Here is a 17,115-nt window from a genome sequence, read left to right as displayed (position 1 = left end):
ATGGATTTCCAAACTTTCCATAAAATTAATGAATTCAGATCAACATAAAAAAGTCGTGGTATAAAAATGCAAACAACATTCTGCCTCTACCTGTATGTCATATTTGATGCTGGTCGATCTAAATCTGGAGGCTATAATTTTCTATTTTACCAAAACCTTTGGAATTTTAATCTATTTTTTGGGACAAAAACTTGAAGAATCTTTTAGTTTATTTCAGCTTGTAAGAAAAGTATAGCCCATCGTTGTGTTCATGTATTCCCCTCAATGATCAGCTCAATAATGTAATCCCCAACAAAACCGAAACTATTAGTTTACCGGTCCTGCAACTAACCATTCGCATTCGGAAGAGAATCAACTCGTCAACAAGTTCACTAAAACCATCCGAACATTCGAAACTGATCCGGTATGATCGCAATGATCAACGGAGTCGATGGCTAAATAACAACGTCAGCGTTTTTGTAGCGTTCATCAACCTCTTTCGACTACCTGGTGGCCGTGTGCCGCGCCAGTCGGGCTCTGTTTGGCGGCATCGTGAGCGTCGCGACGCACATACCCGCTGAATCGGACGCCTCGCACTGCACTGAGGGAACAACGGACCGCCGCCGATTCAATTTGGCGGCATCGCGGTGGCGACGGCGGTGTAAACGACGAGAGCGACCTCTACGACGCTGTCCGAGACGCTCCTGTGATATGCCGCCTCGGCTTGTCTCGAAAGACACCCGGTGAAACGGCTCGGGGGTAGACGACTCCAGTGGACTGGATCGACCACGCACAGGATCAAAATCAGAATTTCCTTTTTTTATTTGCTTTGTTGAGGAATATATTTATCCTCAAATCAGTAGAGGCTTTCTCGACAGTACAAAAGCAAAAATAGTATCGAGGTAAAAAGTGAGTTGCTGCACTAGTGGAAAAATCATGAAACTAAAAAGATATTTAATTTTCTTTCTTTATGTTTTTCCTATTCTGTGCCGAAGATGCACATTTATTACTCCGACTATACGCCTACCATTCGTAGCCACCTTTCAAGCGCATCCAAATTCTAGCCTCAGACATATAAACGTATTCAAAATATGTATCAGAATTGAGTTCTGAACAGACCAATCGATGGTTCCAGTTTTTGGATCATTGTCCTGCTGAAATCGCTTTCACATTGGCATCTCTTCTTCCCATTCCCAGACCATTATATTCCCTCCTTCATGTTTCGCAATAGGAGTTTTGTACTTTGCCATAAATCTTGCGCCAACCGGCATTCTTACATACTGTCCGTCAGCAGATCCAAACAGAGAACATTTGCCGTATTCCAATCCTCCCTTGATCATGAAAGATGAGATTTAACAAATTCCATTCGGGCATTTGTATTCTTCTTTGAGAGAAGCGGTTTTTTAAAAGTAATTTTTCATTTTAATCATATTTCCGTTGATTAAACACTTTCTTACAAATCTATTGATTTAGTCCGGACGATTTCCGGGAGTCAAAACTGATTATTAAAAGTTTTCATACTCTTTTCGACCACTTCCCAAGGCGGAGTTCTGAATCCTAAGACTCTAAATTCATTAATTGTATTATACCAGTAAATTCAGGTTCATTTAGAATACATATTCATTGACTTCATTGGAGTAGACTTTAAAGTCAAGAGATTCAACAAAACGTGATGACACTATATTCCGGGATATCATCCATTCGCTTGTTGAACTCCGACTGGAATCCTGCAGACGTTTCGCCAAAACCTCACTTGGCATTTTCAATGCTCGCGCTCCGAAAACACTTCGAATACTCTATATATATATATATATATATATATATATATATATATATATATATATATATATATATATATATATATATATATATATATATATATATATATATAGTGAACAGTGGACAGTGAACAGTTCAAGCCGAGTTCAGACGAGAAGCAGAACGACCCGACTTGAAAATGGCAAGTGAGATCTTGCCGAAACGTTGTCAACAGAGGACTACCTCCACTTGGAGCCAGCCAGACCAGACGCGGAGTAAAACCCGGAAGAATTTACAACTCTCTCTCTCTCTCTCTCTCTCTCTATATATATATATATATATATATATATATATATATATATATATATATATATATATATATATATATATATATATATATATATATATATATATATATATATATATATATATATATATATATATATATATATATATATTCTAAAAAATATCTAGGCGTAATAAGGAACTTGAACAAAATTTTAATTTGAAAAATATCGCTTATAAAAGTAAGTTAATACTATTAAGAGGACCACAGTTAATAAAATAAATCCCCTTTGGAAAGCGTTGTCATTGACTGTGGTGACCGGTTGTGACGTGAATTCTCTCGTTAGACTACGTCCCAGCAGGACGGTAGCCTACAGAAGCCATTCAAGAACGACAACGCGTTCGTCTTGGTGGTTTTAATTTTAATTTCAATCTTCATCCTGTCGCTCGCTTTTGTTATCTTGTGTTTAGTATCAAAAAGAAAGTTTTGAAAATGCCCGAAGCCGAAAAGTTCTGATAATTTACTTTAGTGGATCTGTTTCTGGTGACATCTTAAACAGAAAGCACACAAAAGTTTTTCTTTTGCTGAGGTTCGCGGTGTAAGAGATGAAAGGTATGTTCGTAGACAACAGTAACTTTAATCAAATATAATATTGTAATCAGCTTAAAGTTTTCTAGTCCTTAAAATTCAAATGGTGTATCAAATAAAATGTAAACTATTCAACAAAAAAAAAACAAAAAGAATATTTTTTTAAACTAGTGGAAACCCAAATACTGATTTTAAAGTATATTGGCATTGATAAATGAAAGTGTTCTTTATTTTATATAGATCGTGACTGCAATAGGATAGGTGTAAGTTTGAAGAGTTGAAAATGTTTGCACGGGTAAAGCTAAAGTGACAGCTGAACATAATTTTAATAAAAAACGACGGCTTTTACGGGTTGTATTCAGACACGGTGACACGATTTGTAACATTCTTTTTGTGTTGCTTCCATTATGATTATGTGAAGCACAGTAAGCACAAATACAAACTGGCATAGAATAAATACAAACACACATTACACGAGCCAAAAATAAAAGTAAATAATGTAATTCTCAGCCTGTAACCCCAGAATCGATCGAAAAGCCATGTATGCCATCACGATCATTACCGCGCGTTTAATGTCGTTTAGAAGGAATAACCTGGTGTCACAACTTTTGAGTTTTGATATTTGGTATGCGTTTTTTCTATACATAAACAAATGTATTTAAGGAAATTTAAAAAAAGTGTTCAAGCTCGCTATTTGCTACAGTATATTACCAGCTCTAATGTAAAGAGTTCGCACATTGTGTGCCAACAGATTGGGCCTTGCAGAATATGAATCTGAAAGTGACGACAAGGAATTAAATGGGCGGAGACATAATACCATACCATCTACTCATCCATATTAACATTGTATAAATGCTAATTGTATACGGAAAGTACCTAAAACATAGTTCGCATTCACTTCTCACTTGAAAACGCCTGATAGAACAACCGTTATTGACAAAGATGTTATCAGTTATTTTAAAGCTTTTTATTAAAAGAAATGTTGGCTTTATATCAATTTTTTTTTTATATAAAATATGCATCAGTAAATTGAAATCGTCAATTTTTGGGAAAAGTACCTTATTTTTCATAAAGGAATTGATCTAAAATCAAAAATACAGTCATTCGATATGAAATTTTTTCAGCAGTATAGGACGTTATTGTCAAAAAATCAGAATTTTTGTCAAGAGTAAATTACCTTTAAATTTGACAATTACCAAAAACGTAATTAGAAAAAGTTGATCAGAACTAAAAACTACGTTCAATTACATATATTTACTTATATATTTATTCATTAACAATGCAAATTTTACTGTAGTTACATGTAATCTGGGATGCACTGACATATTAATGACAGTAACCGTCAAAATGCGTTAAAATTTTATCCATAAATGTGTTAGTAGTGAGGAGAAAGTAGAAAAAAAACAATTTTTTTCCACTCCCTTCTGTAAAGTATCTAATTATACATCGATCTAGCATGCGGAAAGCGCCATGTCATTTTACCACGTCAGTTTCGTTTCCCATGGATCCGAGACACTTCGGACATTTCCGGGATATTACTGCAAGGGCTTGAATTTTGACGTTTGTCCATTCTGATGGTCATGTCAGTGAATGTATTAGTGTTGTTTTACGAAAATATAATGTAAAATGTGTCGTAGAAAAAGCATAGTATGTAACAACTTTTTATGAAGAATAAATTTTTTCCTTAAATTAATTGTATTAGCCGATACTGTAAATGAATTTATTTGTGTTCAACTTCTCTCTATTAAAATCAATCGTTGTGTTAAAAGAACGTATTAAAAAAACTTTTTGAGGAAGATAATCGTCCATTATTTATAGTTAAACATCTTATATACATGAGTCTCATTTGGCAAGTTATATTATTGGGCCAATTACAGATAATCTGAAAATTTATGAGTAAATCTGCTTCTGGGGAGACGAACTGACATTTTCTCGCAGCGACCAACGCGTGCGACGGGCGTGGCTAACGCACAACAAGTACTCCTCCAAACGATTTATTTGCAAGCTTGGCGAAAAATCAAATTTTGGCAGTTCGACGGCGCCGAATAATGAAATCTAAATGCTAACCGTTCATCTTTCTCTACCGGCCCCGGCAGCGTGTAAACGTAAACGTAATATTATAATCACAGGGGTAATCCATTTGTCGTCTTGAAATTGGATTATACAAGTTTTGAGCCCTTCTAGCACCTGCTCCCAATTGAAATGGCGAAGTAATCTGCGTGCATTAAGCAGACAAGATAATCCCTCTTTTAAAAGAATGACAAAGTGTGTTGTACAGATGTTGCGTTTGTGAAGTTTTTATATGAATATCGATGGAAGCTTTCACGCCAACAAAACGCGCCAAAGTATTTCTTAATATCAAAAAGCAGTAAAAAGATATTTTGTGTATCAGAAATACTTCTTCTTTTATCCACTTAGATATCACAAGATGTTCAATTTAACGAAAAGCTTTTTTCTACTCCCTTCTGTAAATTAAATAATTATACACCGATCCATCGGAAAGCGTCACTTTACCACATGAGTTTCGTATCCCACAGATCCGAGCCACTTCGGATTTTTCCGGGATATTACCGCACGAGTTTGGGAGCAATCGGATGTTTTCGGAGATTTTATCGCATGTCAGTGAATAATTTGTGTTGTTTTGCAAAACTCTACCCAAAATCTAACGGTCATAGAAATTCTATAGCAAGCAATATGTTTGGTAAAGTTTATAAAACACTCGTTCCGCTCGTGCCAAACAAACTGGTGATTCAAATGCCGTTTACCGCACTTGTTGCATAATATTATACTTTCCACTCCCTTCTACAAAGTACCTAATTATACAACGATCTAGCATACGGAAAGTGAAACTTTACCTCGTCAGTTTCTTGTGGTCACGGATCCGAGCTACTTCGGATATTTCCGGGGATATTACCGCACATGTTTAGGAGCAATCGGATGCTTTCTGAGATTTTACTGCACGCTTGAATTTTGACGTTTTGCAACTCTGTGAAAATGTACTTAAAAACTAATAGTCGTAGAAAAAGCATAGTAAGCAACACGCTCGGTATACTTTTTAAGTCCCTCGTTTATTGAACACTCGCTCAGCTTCGCTCATGTCAAATAAGCTCGGGACTTAAATGCCGTTTACCGCATTTTACATAACACACTATTAAAATTATTTATTTGTGTGATCCTTTTACATCCCTTAAAATTGATATACCGCGTAGGATAGGTAGGTAGCGTAGCTTAGAATATAACCTGGACATCACTAAATAATATAATACAAAAACTATATATTAAAACATTATTTGTTATTGTTGTTAACAAATTAGATACATTTTCCCTAAAAAAAATGTTTTGGTGCGTACCTAACATAATTATTTCGGTTCTCTTTATTTTTTGCCAATGACGCTGTATTTACTGCAATTGATAGATCGTCCACACTATTCTCGAAGATCTTTTGTTTTTCTATTTGCTCGTCTGATATAAAAATATGCCGTATCCTTTGTTTGTTTGTAGAAATCGTTCTTCTTTTTCAATTATTAACTGAATTAACTGGGTTTTGAATAAGAAGATTGTATGTTATATTCATTATTCATGGATGGGTGGAATACTGAAAAATAATTTTCGAAAAGAAACTCTAATATATTCTTGGGAAGGATTTTACATTCGATTAATAGATAAAAACCTCGTATTGCAATTTTATTATTTGTGCACAGTAAAAAAAAAAGATCAATGCAATTGTTTGCGAAATTGGTTACATTACTATGATACAATTTCTTGTATATAATAGCATAGTCATTGCCATGTAAAACTGTCCTTTGATATTCCTTCTTAATCTTATTAAAATGCTCAAATAAAATTTAAAAAGACTATTTGAATGAGTCATAAAAGTACCCTCTCATGAAATTAATAATATAGAATAATTTACATTATTTTTAATTCATAATTTCTGCTTAAGTAATTTAGTAATTCAGTGAGTACTGGTTGTTAAAACCTCAAGTAACTCCAAAAAGAAGTAATTTTTTTTCTTTAAACAAAAGTACTTAACTTTACCTCTTTCTAGAGATAATTTAATTTTTTTTTTGAAGGATCCTGTTTAGTTAGTTTGGGACATATGTTTATTAACCATACCAGCGTTATTATAATGGTTTCTGAGATACCCACTATACTACCAAACGCCAGGAAGATGTGAAACTGTTTTAATTCGCTCAGATTTTCTTTATTATTGACTGCAAAAAAAATAGATGTAGTTAAAAGTTTCAGCATTTTGCCAATTTATGGTAGATAATCTTTAAATTTGTAAATAAATAAATATCTCAGAAACTGAGCTTCTGAATAATATGAGCCAGGAACGAGAGCAAAAATTTATACATATTTTTATTAAAGTGCGAGGAGCAGACTAATCCTTATTTGAAATATTGAACGCATTCCCGTTTTGTTTGTTTGTTCTCCCTCGGGAAAAATATCTTTGAAGGTGTACCCATTAGCTTAATGAAGTGTTAATTTACAGAGCCGTTGCGACAAAATAAACCGCAAACGCCTAAAATAACCTCCTTTTACTATCGACCATGTGTAAAGCTTTTCACACTTGTTAACTCGGCGTTTTCACGTCAAATCTTGTCAATCGTGCGTGCTCTATATGTGAGAGGAAATTAAGCTAAGGCGTGTGTGAAAATCTGTACACACACAGGGCCGGATTAACAAAAAGTTTTTATCTCTGACTTGTATTTGTTTTGAGTTTTCTTTTTTACATAAACGTGAAATTATTTACTAATGTTAATAATATGTACTTTTAGTCGGCGGGCAAGTGACAACGATATGCCGGCTGCGGTGTCCATCGCGCGGATAAATAAGCCCGAATTGGGATTTACGACACGTCTTCTCAGACTATTTGATCTATCCGCAATAATGCAGTTAGAAGTATTCTTTTGGTAATGACTATGAAACGGACGAGGAAATGAAAACTATTTTTTCTATTCCCGTCTGTAAAATACCTAATTAGCGGGAAGCGTCACTTTACCACGTCAATTTCGTTTGCCATGAATCCGAGCCACTTCGGACATTTCCGGGATTTTACCCCACAGATGTGACACCAATGGGATGTTTTCGGAGATATTAACCACGCTTTGAACTTTGACGTTTGTCAATTCTGACGGTTATGCCAGTGAATGTATTCGTGTTGTTTTGCGAAAATATACCCAAAAACTAACGGTCGTAGAAAAATTATAGTATGCAACACGTTGGGTAAACTTTTTAACTCACTCGTTCCGCTCGTATCAAATAAACTCGTGAGTCAAATGCCGTTTACCGCACTTGTTGCATAATATACTATTAAAATTTTTTTCGTGAAAAAATAAAAAAAGTGCTATTATTGCTAATTGTGTCCTATAGCAACTTTATTTGACACTATTGAGTATATTTCTTTTTTAAACCCTCCACATCCACCCACAGCTTAGCTTGTAATCGTCGAATTAGACATGCTGGAGCTTCCTTCGCTCTTACTAATAAACCAATGAGCCTCAGACCAAACTTGTGCGGCATTTTTCAAGCTTTTTAATACTGTTATTTAAATTATAGTGTTATTGAATTTTTTTTTCCTGAAGTAGTAGTTTTCGAGTTGAAGTCGATGGACACGCCAACATTTAGACATTTCAGACAAATATCCTGATGATGTTTAATTTCAAAATTAGTTAAAATTATTGAAAGTTTAGAGCGTGTAAGGTTAATATCTAAAAGGTAACCAATTTATGAAAAAAACAAAATATGAGAATCCGATTAAAATATTAAAAAACACTAAAATCCATTGCAAGTACAGAAATTTCAAAAGTAAAGAATAAGAACGGAAAAGAAAATTGAAAATGTCATCTGCTAAAATACTCACAAAATGCTTGTCTAAATGCTTTTTAGTTTTAGAGGTGTGTGTCTCAAAAAAGCAGTCCACAATTTTGCTCACCCTTTTTGACTTTTGAGAAGTTCATTTTCGGTTCTACTTGCACTTTCCTATGTTCTTTTATAAAGTATTCGAAACTCCCTGTAAGAATGTTGAAATTTAATCTAACCATTAATTTAAATGGAATGGCGGACCAACCCACAATGCCTAGCGTTAATGAAAAAGATATAAAAAACGACACATCTGTTCCCGTTTCCGTTTATTAGAATGCGAGATAGGTGAAAGCGGCGGCGCGAAAATGCTTAATGAAAATGTTTTGTTTACCGTTGCCGCATATGGTGGATGGAATGTGTCAGTCAGGTGGGCGATAAAAGGCGACTTTCAAGTTAGAAACGATTTTTATGTAAACGCTGGAATGACAAACTATCACGCAAATCCATCGCTTCGCTGAAATTGCAAATGTATAAAAAATTCAACCTCGAAAATTTTTCGCTATAATCAACTATACACCGTGCCTCAAAAGTGTTGAAACGAATTACTGACCTAATAATTGACTTAATCACACAAAATTTTAGGAGTGCGTTTATAATAATGTACCAGTTTGGGCTATTCAGTTTTTTCTTTTTTTGTCAATTGAAGAAGCACAAATTCAAAGCTGTCTTGATAGCAAATATTAACAAATTTTACTTCAACTGAAATATGGAAATACCAGTCATCAGTGCTGCTGTTCTTAGTGGACAACTTCAAGGTATGAAAAAGCTGTTTTGATTGATGAAGTATTAACTACGTTGTCAGCAGTCCAAGCATGGAAATACACATCACCAGTACTGGTGTGATTAGCGGACAACTTCTAGATTTACAGCACCCACTAGGTAACGGATGAACAGTTCACAGTAATATATAAGCGAAGTGGTATTCAGCATTATTTTAATTTAAACTTGATAACTGATACTGATATATCTGTCGGAAAGGAGTTTATTTGGCACGAGCGAAGCTAGTGCTTAATAAACAAATGAGATAAAGAGTTTTTCTACTTCCGTCTGTAAAATACCTAATTACACACTGGTCTAGCGTGCGGGAAGCGTCACTTTAACACGTCAGTTTAGTTTCCCATGAATGCGAGCCACTTTGGACATTTCCGGGACTTTACCGAACGGATTTGGGAGCAATCGGATGTTTTCGGAGATATTTCCCACGCTTTGAATTTTGACGTTTGTCAATTCTGACAGTCATGTAGGTAAATGTTTTCGTGTTGTTTTGCAAAATCCCAGAAATGGGCGAAGTGGCTCGGATCCGTGGGAAGCGAAACTGACGTGGTAAAGTGACGCTTCCCGTACTCTGGATCGGAATGTAATTAGGTATTTTACAAACGGGAGTAGAAAAGCATATTAAACATTTGACTAATAGAATGTATTCGTGTTGTTTTGCAAAAATGTATGTCTTAGAAAAAGTATAGTATGCAACACGTTCGGTTAACTTTTTTAGTCGCTCGTTTAAAATAAACTCGTGAGTCAAATGCTGTTTACCTTCCCTGTAGCACAATATATTATTCTAGTTACGAGATTTTGTCATCTCAAAGATTACTTAAATATCTATTATTTTAATCAAGTTTACTACTCCCTCTTGAAATCGCAAATAAATTACGATATTGTGGTTTGAGAAGGAAAAAGAAATTGTTATTTGGAAAAAGTAAACGTTTTGCAAAATTGGGCGCTAAAATTAATATTTAATAAAAATCGGTTATCGGCTCACACTTTATATAAAGAAAATTTGAACCCGTGAACTTCAGTAGTGTGCTGTTATCTATTAAGAGAAAAAAAAACTTGAATATATCACACATCAACAGAATACCCGAAATAAAAATTATAGAATGTGAGCAAAAAACCGTCAAGCAAAGATCATTTAGATTTCTGGCACCAAAGTTTTTCAACTACTTACCAGAAAAAACTTAATGGCACTGTATTTATTAAAAATGTCAAATTAGAGCTAAAGAAATTTTTGATCATTACAGGCAGATTAGAAAGTCATAAGGTGATTGCTAGCTTTATTTGATTTAAACCAAATGAGTGCTTATTGTCACATTTTAAGAGCAAACATGGTGGTCGCCATACCCGCTTTGCTCAAAAAAATTAACCAATGTTAAATTTCCTGAAAGCTCTCTTCTTTTTAGCTGCAATCTTTCGTGCTATCGCTAGTAAGTAGACCGTCCAATGCAATATTCTCTGGTTGCAGTAAATCATACCGTAACGCCGCTTTTATTGACTCAATATTAGGTTGATGAGTAATTTTTCAATTCCAATCCTGTATTTCAAAGTATCAATTTCGCATTCCTCGGACAATCGAGAGAATGGCGTAGGTACTAATCACCGGACTTCGTCCAAAAAAGCATTTCCCGTTTGTCTGCCTTGCACGCAGTCCTGCAAATTCAGATCTCTCTAAAATCGTCCAAATCAGATCCCAAACATATGCTAAATACCCATTCAGATTTGATCAAATCCGCAACGACGCTATCAGCTCTAGCCTGTCTATCATACCGGTCCCCACTCCTCCCCAATTCAATTCACGTCGGCACTGAAATTTATTCAGCCTGTTGCAGAAACGGGAGACATGCTCTTTTCAACCCCACACAGGGTATCTTGCCCTCGTTTATAACGCAGGTGAATCTAATAAATGAAACTGTAGGATTGAAACGGAATTTTCCACATTCATCTATAGAAATTGGCAAAAACTAGTTTCGGAGGCCAAAAATGTCGGCACGTAGCTAAGACTAAATGTATTTTATTACGCTAAGGACAAAATGTTTACTCGGCTAGTTAACAGTTTATAAAACAGGTTGATAGTTTACAATTTCGATGGGAATCAAAACTAACGGAAACTAGCATTTATAATTCTACAGAAATTACTTCCAAGATCGCAGTTTTGTTAATTATAAATAAAATAATTTTACTAGATGTTAATTACAAAGAATTAAGAGAATTTTGAAAATATGTATCCCAAGTTTATAAAGGCCTCGAAATATAAACATTTAATCAATAACAATTAGATGCTCCATACTGATTTTTAATATTAAATCATTTTTGCCAATATTAGAGTATGTTGGCGTACAGGCACTGTTTACTCCACTAGTTTATTCTAAATAAAAGGCCCTGGCTACTATGAAGCGTGCAACAGCAGTAAATGGCCCTTTTCTGTATAAATTTTTGATTCTCCGTATTTAAATAATATATAAAACTAACAATAAAGATGCACAATTATTTATTTATTTTCGAGTTTTCAACAACAATCAGACATTAACAAAAAAGCATAGTGTCATTTATTGCAATTTCTTCGGGCTAATACATGCGCCCAATATTTAAAAACAAATTATGATTCTCATTAATTGGGTTGCAATGTTAATAAAACAGCGATTTTAATAACACAAACACAATTTATCTAAGTGATTTTGGTTAAATATTAATCTGTTCTGTCCAGAATTCTACAGTTAACATTTCTTCAATTATTAATGAATCGCACTCTATACTGATTATCTTAAAGAATTTTTTCGAAACTCAATTTACTTTGTTATATATACAGTGCGGTTCGAAATTGCAATTAATATTTCATCACGCTAAATGGGGTTTTTAAGATGGGAATTTTTAAAGAAAGCCCGATTCAGGTTGTTGTATATGTTTTCGAAACCTGTAGAGAAAGTTTAATAAAAGTTGGTGCAGTAGACTTTTATGCTCTGTTATATGCATTACAACAGAAACCAAATTAAAAAATTCAAACCAAACCGCAACTCCTTTGCTTTTAAAATGGGGATTAATAAAGAAAGCTTGATGACGATTTATTGGATATATTTTCGAAACCTGTAAATATAGTTCAATTTGCTATTTTTTGCTCTCTTGAAAGTACAAATAGCACGCCTGAATGCATCTGAGCAAACTAACCAAATTCAAAATTAAAACCAAAAATGGGACAGATAAGTAGCAAACCAAAAGTGGAACTCGTGAAGGGAAACATGGAGAGATCCTTTTATAATTCAGTCGTCCCCCCAAACCGAAGTGAGGGTTCGGATCGCCACTTTCTAGCCTGGATTAAGGCGCGCTGTGGCCTCGATCTCGGAACCAGAGATCCAGGGGTGGTCGAGTCTTATTTACAATTCAGCGTAAATAATTCAACCGTCGCATAATCTAATGAAGTCTACAAACCCCAAATCTTATCCACGGTGAACCGTTTTTGATGTTTATCCGACGTACGGTTGTGTTTTATAATAAATGAGGCCTCTTAAAATGGATTAAACAAGTAAATACTGCGCGATTCGCTTTTTCGTGGCGTTTGAAATGATACTTTAAATTCCTTACTAGGACAAGTTGTATCTCACTGATAAGTGAATCTTTAAGCTAGTGAGTTATGTAAATCATTAATTTATTTGATTTATATAAAACCAATAATGTAACGGTATTATATGAAACTGTCGAACAAAAGCGTTTCATTCAACAAATTATAGAAGAACATTTCTAGAATTTAAATACTACAATCACAGACATCCAACTAAGAGAGAGAGATCGCATAAGTAATTCATAAAATTAAAAAATAATACAAAAAATATTTCATTTGATACACATTTAGAGATAACTCAAAATCACATTCGATGCATATGAGCATTTTTTGAAAATCTACCACAGATAATAATATGCATAAATACACAAAACAAGAAAAAATAGTACACCGACCCATGCAACACGATTTGTTTACATACACATGAAATGCCACTTCAGAATTATTGCCATATTTTTGCTATCAGTCTTTCTGACAGCACCAACCAAAAACACCTCGTCACTTTTCTTACAGTAGTACATTTTCGTAAGCGTTGTATTGGTTTATGGGCAATTTTGGCGTAACATTTTGTTAAAATGTATTGAGTTAAACTTGTAATTTGCCTATGGTACATACATACATAATAGCATATTATGCAACAAGTGCGGTAAACGGCATTCGACTCATGAGTTTATTTGATACGAGCGGAGCACAGCGGAGCGAGTTTTTAATAAACAAGTGAGTTAAAAAGTTTACCGAACGTGTTGCATACTATACTTTTTCTACGACCGTTAGTTGTTGGGTACATTTTCGCAAAACAACACGAATACATTCACTGACATGATCGTCAGAATTGACAAACGTCAAAATTCACAGCGTGGGAAATTTCTCCGAAAACATCCGATTGCTCCCAAATCCGTGCGGTAAAATCCCGGAAATGTCCGAAGTGGCTCGGATTCATGGGAAACGAAACTGACGTGGTAAAGTGACGCTTCCCGCACGCTGGATCGGTGAGTAATGAGGTATTTTACGGATGGGAGTAGAAAAAAATATTATTCTGTCTATGGATTGTCGTTAAAAAAGCACTCCTGCGATGTCCAGCACTGCCAACATTGTTTCAGTTCGTCAAGAAATTTACAGCAACGTAAAATTTGTGTCAAAGTTACAAGATTACTTCTAGTTGTTGAGTTCCCTCCTAAAATTTTATAAATAATAAATCAAAATTTGGCACACTTGGTAATATTTACAGGTTCATATTTTTTTTAAATTGTCACTCGATTTAACCCTTCTTTTTTGTCGTCGCTTGTGCTTCCTAGTAAACAGTTATTTCGATTTCGGTATAATTTGCAAAAATAATGTATTTGTAACCAAAAACATATGGCTCTATGCGTATTCAAAATTAGGTACAATAAATTTCAACTCATTATTATGAAAACTATAGGAGAAAACTTTGACAACCGGTATCTCCCAAGCATAGTGAATTAATCGTCGGTTTGTTTTCAATTAACAAATAAGTACCACTCCAAAAGTGTAAGTGTATTCAGTCTGTGCATATTGAAAAACGACTATCCTCAAATATTGAATGTTTAATGTGCATTCAGTGTAAATTCCAATTCATTATTTTCAAAATTATGAGAACAAACTCAAAGAATATTGAAAGTTCCGGTATGTCAAAAACGAAGCTGACCTGGGTATATGTTTTTATAACATTTTATAACTTTTTAAGTTTTTTAAAACTGTCTTCTGAAAGCTGCTGTAATTCTGCTACAAGTAACTGGCGCTGTCACGAAAAATGGATTACTCGCCTTCACCCCTGAATGATTTATATACTAATGCAACATTCTACTTAGCCAATGAAGAGCTATTAAATTCCAGATTTCTGTCACCAAATTTAAGGTTTACTGTTCTTCTTTTATACTCTACTGATTTCACCATTCTAACTAAATTTAGAAGGTTCTCTATATACTATTTTCAAATCTTCTGGATTCCTCTTGCATCGGTTTTTGCTGAGTCGAACTTGCTAACGTTTCGCTAATCATCCTGTTGACTTCTTCAGAGCTTAACTGAAAGTCAGTTTTCAACATGGTGGAAGTTTCTTTGAGAAACATTCTCCATATAGTCATTATTCATTCTAATCAGCATATTCGAAAAGTTTATTTTAATAAATCTTATATATTAACGACCAAACGCTTAGTTAATAATTTTATCCCGGTTCTAGAAAACTAGTTTCGTTGAACTGTTGATCAACGTCGCTCTGCGTTTCGCCAGAAGCAAAGCACTATGGTTTTGCTTCTGGCTTAGGCTTGATTTAATACAAATTTTATACGTCAAGCGGCGACACGTCCGGCGTAAACTTCACTAGAAAACTGCGTGCAAACTATTTGCGTCCCTATTATCCCAAAACATTTCTAATTCCGAATTCCTAAAACCGAATCCAACTGTTACAAAAGAGAAAGGCTGTGGCGCGTATAAAGGGTATCTCGATTTCCTCTGTAGCTGTAAAGTTTCAAACTGAACGGTTATTTATTATGTTAGGTTGACCGGTTTGTCCCGGACCTTTACTTGATAACAGCAATTTGAAATTCATATCGGACAATGAAACGCGACATAGCAAAATATCTAGGAAGTTTTAGATGGAATTTATGCGACCTTTCCTTGAGGCACGTGTAAATTTTAACGGATAAAGTTCCGAAAAGCTCATATAAAGTATCGTAAACCGCACATTTTGGTACCGCGAAAATATATGTTTTTCGGGTGCAATCTCCGAGCATGTTGAATTTCTCTTAAAAGACCATGTTATTGATCAGTGGGCTCGCCTATAGGATTAGATACTTGACACTTTTATACCGTCGATTTGGAACTGCCGCACAATCACAAAGTTTTGTTTTCCATGAGCATGTGCAATGTGCTTTTTCCATAGGCCTCAGCCGGTCGATTGTATCTCTTCCGGAACGATCAGCCCTTTAATGATTCCATAGTCGATTACAGACACAAAATTCGTATACTTGATTGAGGTAAAGGATGAGTATCATTTTCCCAGCATGGTTCCTGCTCACATATTCTTTGGATGTAGGACTGCTCGTGCCAGGTATTTTTTGCTGCTGTTTCGATCGGGTAGCCTAGTAGCTTCCTCGCTAGAGAGTTTTCTGTTTCATCGCGCGTTATTAAGGACTGGAGATTGGGCAAGTAAGTTTAGGTATTACCAGTAGTGATTTGAGGGTGTCTGGTAGTGAAATAAACCCCGATCTAATTTTAATTCTGAGACTACGAGGCATATATAGTACACTACAGCGTTCAGCGATGACGGAGTCGCGTGAAGTCACGCGTGAGATTGTTCGGCTAGAAATTTCCAGGAAGAAAAATGCTTTCGAAACGGAACTTTTTCAAATTACGATTAGGGAAATAATGGCTGGTAATCTACTAATACCCATAGTCGATGGCCTTTTAGAAATGTATGAAGGATGGATAAGGACAACCCTTTAAAAATTGGGTTGGCACTATAGGAGACCTATACCATACTTCAGTTTTGAAATATTTGGGACATTGCAGCGTTGCCACGTCTACTCGAAGTACGTTTCAACTTCATTTGAAAAATTCTAAAACTTTCTATGTAACAAACATTATACCTCTTTTGATAAACATTATTTTTTAAGAAATTTGAAGAACATCCACAATGAGATGAGTATCATAATATGAGATTTAAGTTATCGATTTATTTTTGATCTAAAATTATTAAAATTATTACGTACTATATCTATTTTGAACCGTTTAAGGGAGTTAAAAACGAAAAGCTAGAATAATGAAATTAATATATTTTTGAACTGTTTTAGTAAATATTTTTTAAAGAAATTTTATGTTATTTTGATGTGGCGAATAAAAAATGGGCGTTTCTGAAACCCAAAAGTGTGAATTTCTTCTGTTGAGCGTTTCTTTTCTAAAAATATTAATATACGAGGGGGTACCCAAAAAAAAGGCGAAATCATTTTTTATAAACTATATACGACCTTATCCCCTTCAAAATACTCTCCATTACAATTAATACATTTGTCCCAGCGGTGCTTCCACTATTCGAAACATTTTTTATATTCATCTTTGGCTATAGCCGACAGCTCATCCCTCGTTTTTTTCTTGACCTCTTCAATGTTGTCAAATCGCTGTCCTTTCATATCCCTTTTCATACGTGGAAATAAGAAGAAGTCACACGGAGCGAGATCAGGCGAGCAAAAACTGCTTAACAGAAATGGTTGTGTGTGCAAGTGCATTATCGTGGTGAAAGAACCAGTCCCCTGTCCGCCAAAAATCGGGTCTTTTTTGTCGAATACTGTTGCGC

The 17,115-nt window shown here is 34.8% G+C and overlaps 1 protein-coding gene across 8 annotated transcripts in view; it reads right to left on the bottom strand.

Annotated features, from left to right (window-relative positions):
- Positions 1-17,115, bottom strand: part of LOC132702748 (CUGBP Elav-like family member 1) — a 339,946-nt gene that overhangs the window by 275,888 nt on the left and 46,943 nt on the right. The window contains exon 1 of one of the 8 annotated variants that reach the window (XM_060671472.1): positions 487-618. The exons of 1 other annotated variant lie outside the window; for it this stretch is intronic. The gene's annotated coding sequence lies outside the window, so the exon portion shown is untranslated. Of the gene's footprint in view, positions 1-331; positions 440-473; positions 619-17,115 lie in introns of those variants that run through there. 6 more of the 8 variants (XM_060671479.1, XM_060671475.1, XM_060671473.1 and 3 more) reach the window with 6 other exon arrangements.

Source organism: Cylas formicarius, unplaced genomic scaffold (genome assembly GCF_029955315.1).
Source record: "Cylas formicarius isolate icCylForm1 unplaced genomic scaffold, icCylForm1.1 PGA_scaffold_6__28_contigs__length_40554024, whole genome shotgun sequence".
Taxonomy (NCBI): Eukaryota; Metazoa; Arthropoda; class Insecta; order Coleoptera; family Brentidae; genus Cylas; species Cylas formicarius.
Note: the sequence above shows the minus strand (reverse complement) of the source record. Positions and strands in the feature narration are given on the sequence as shown.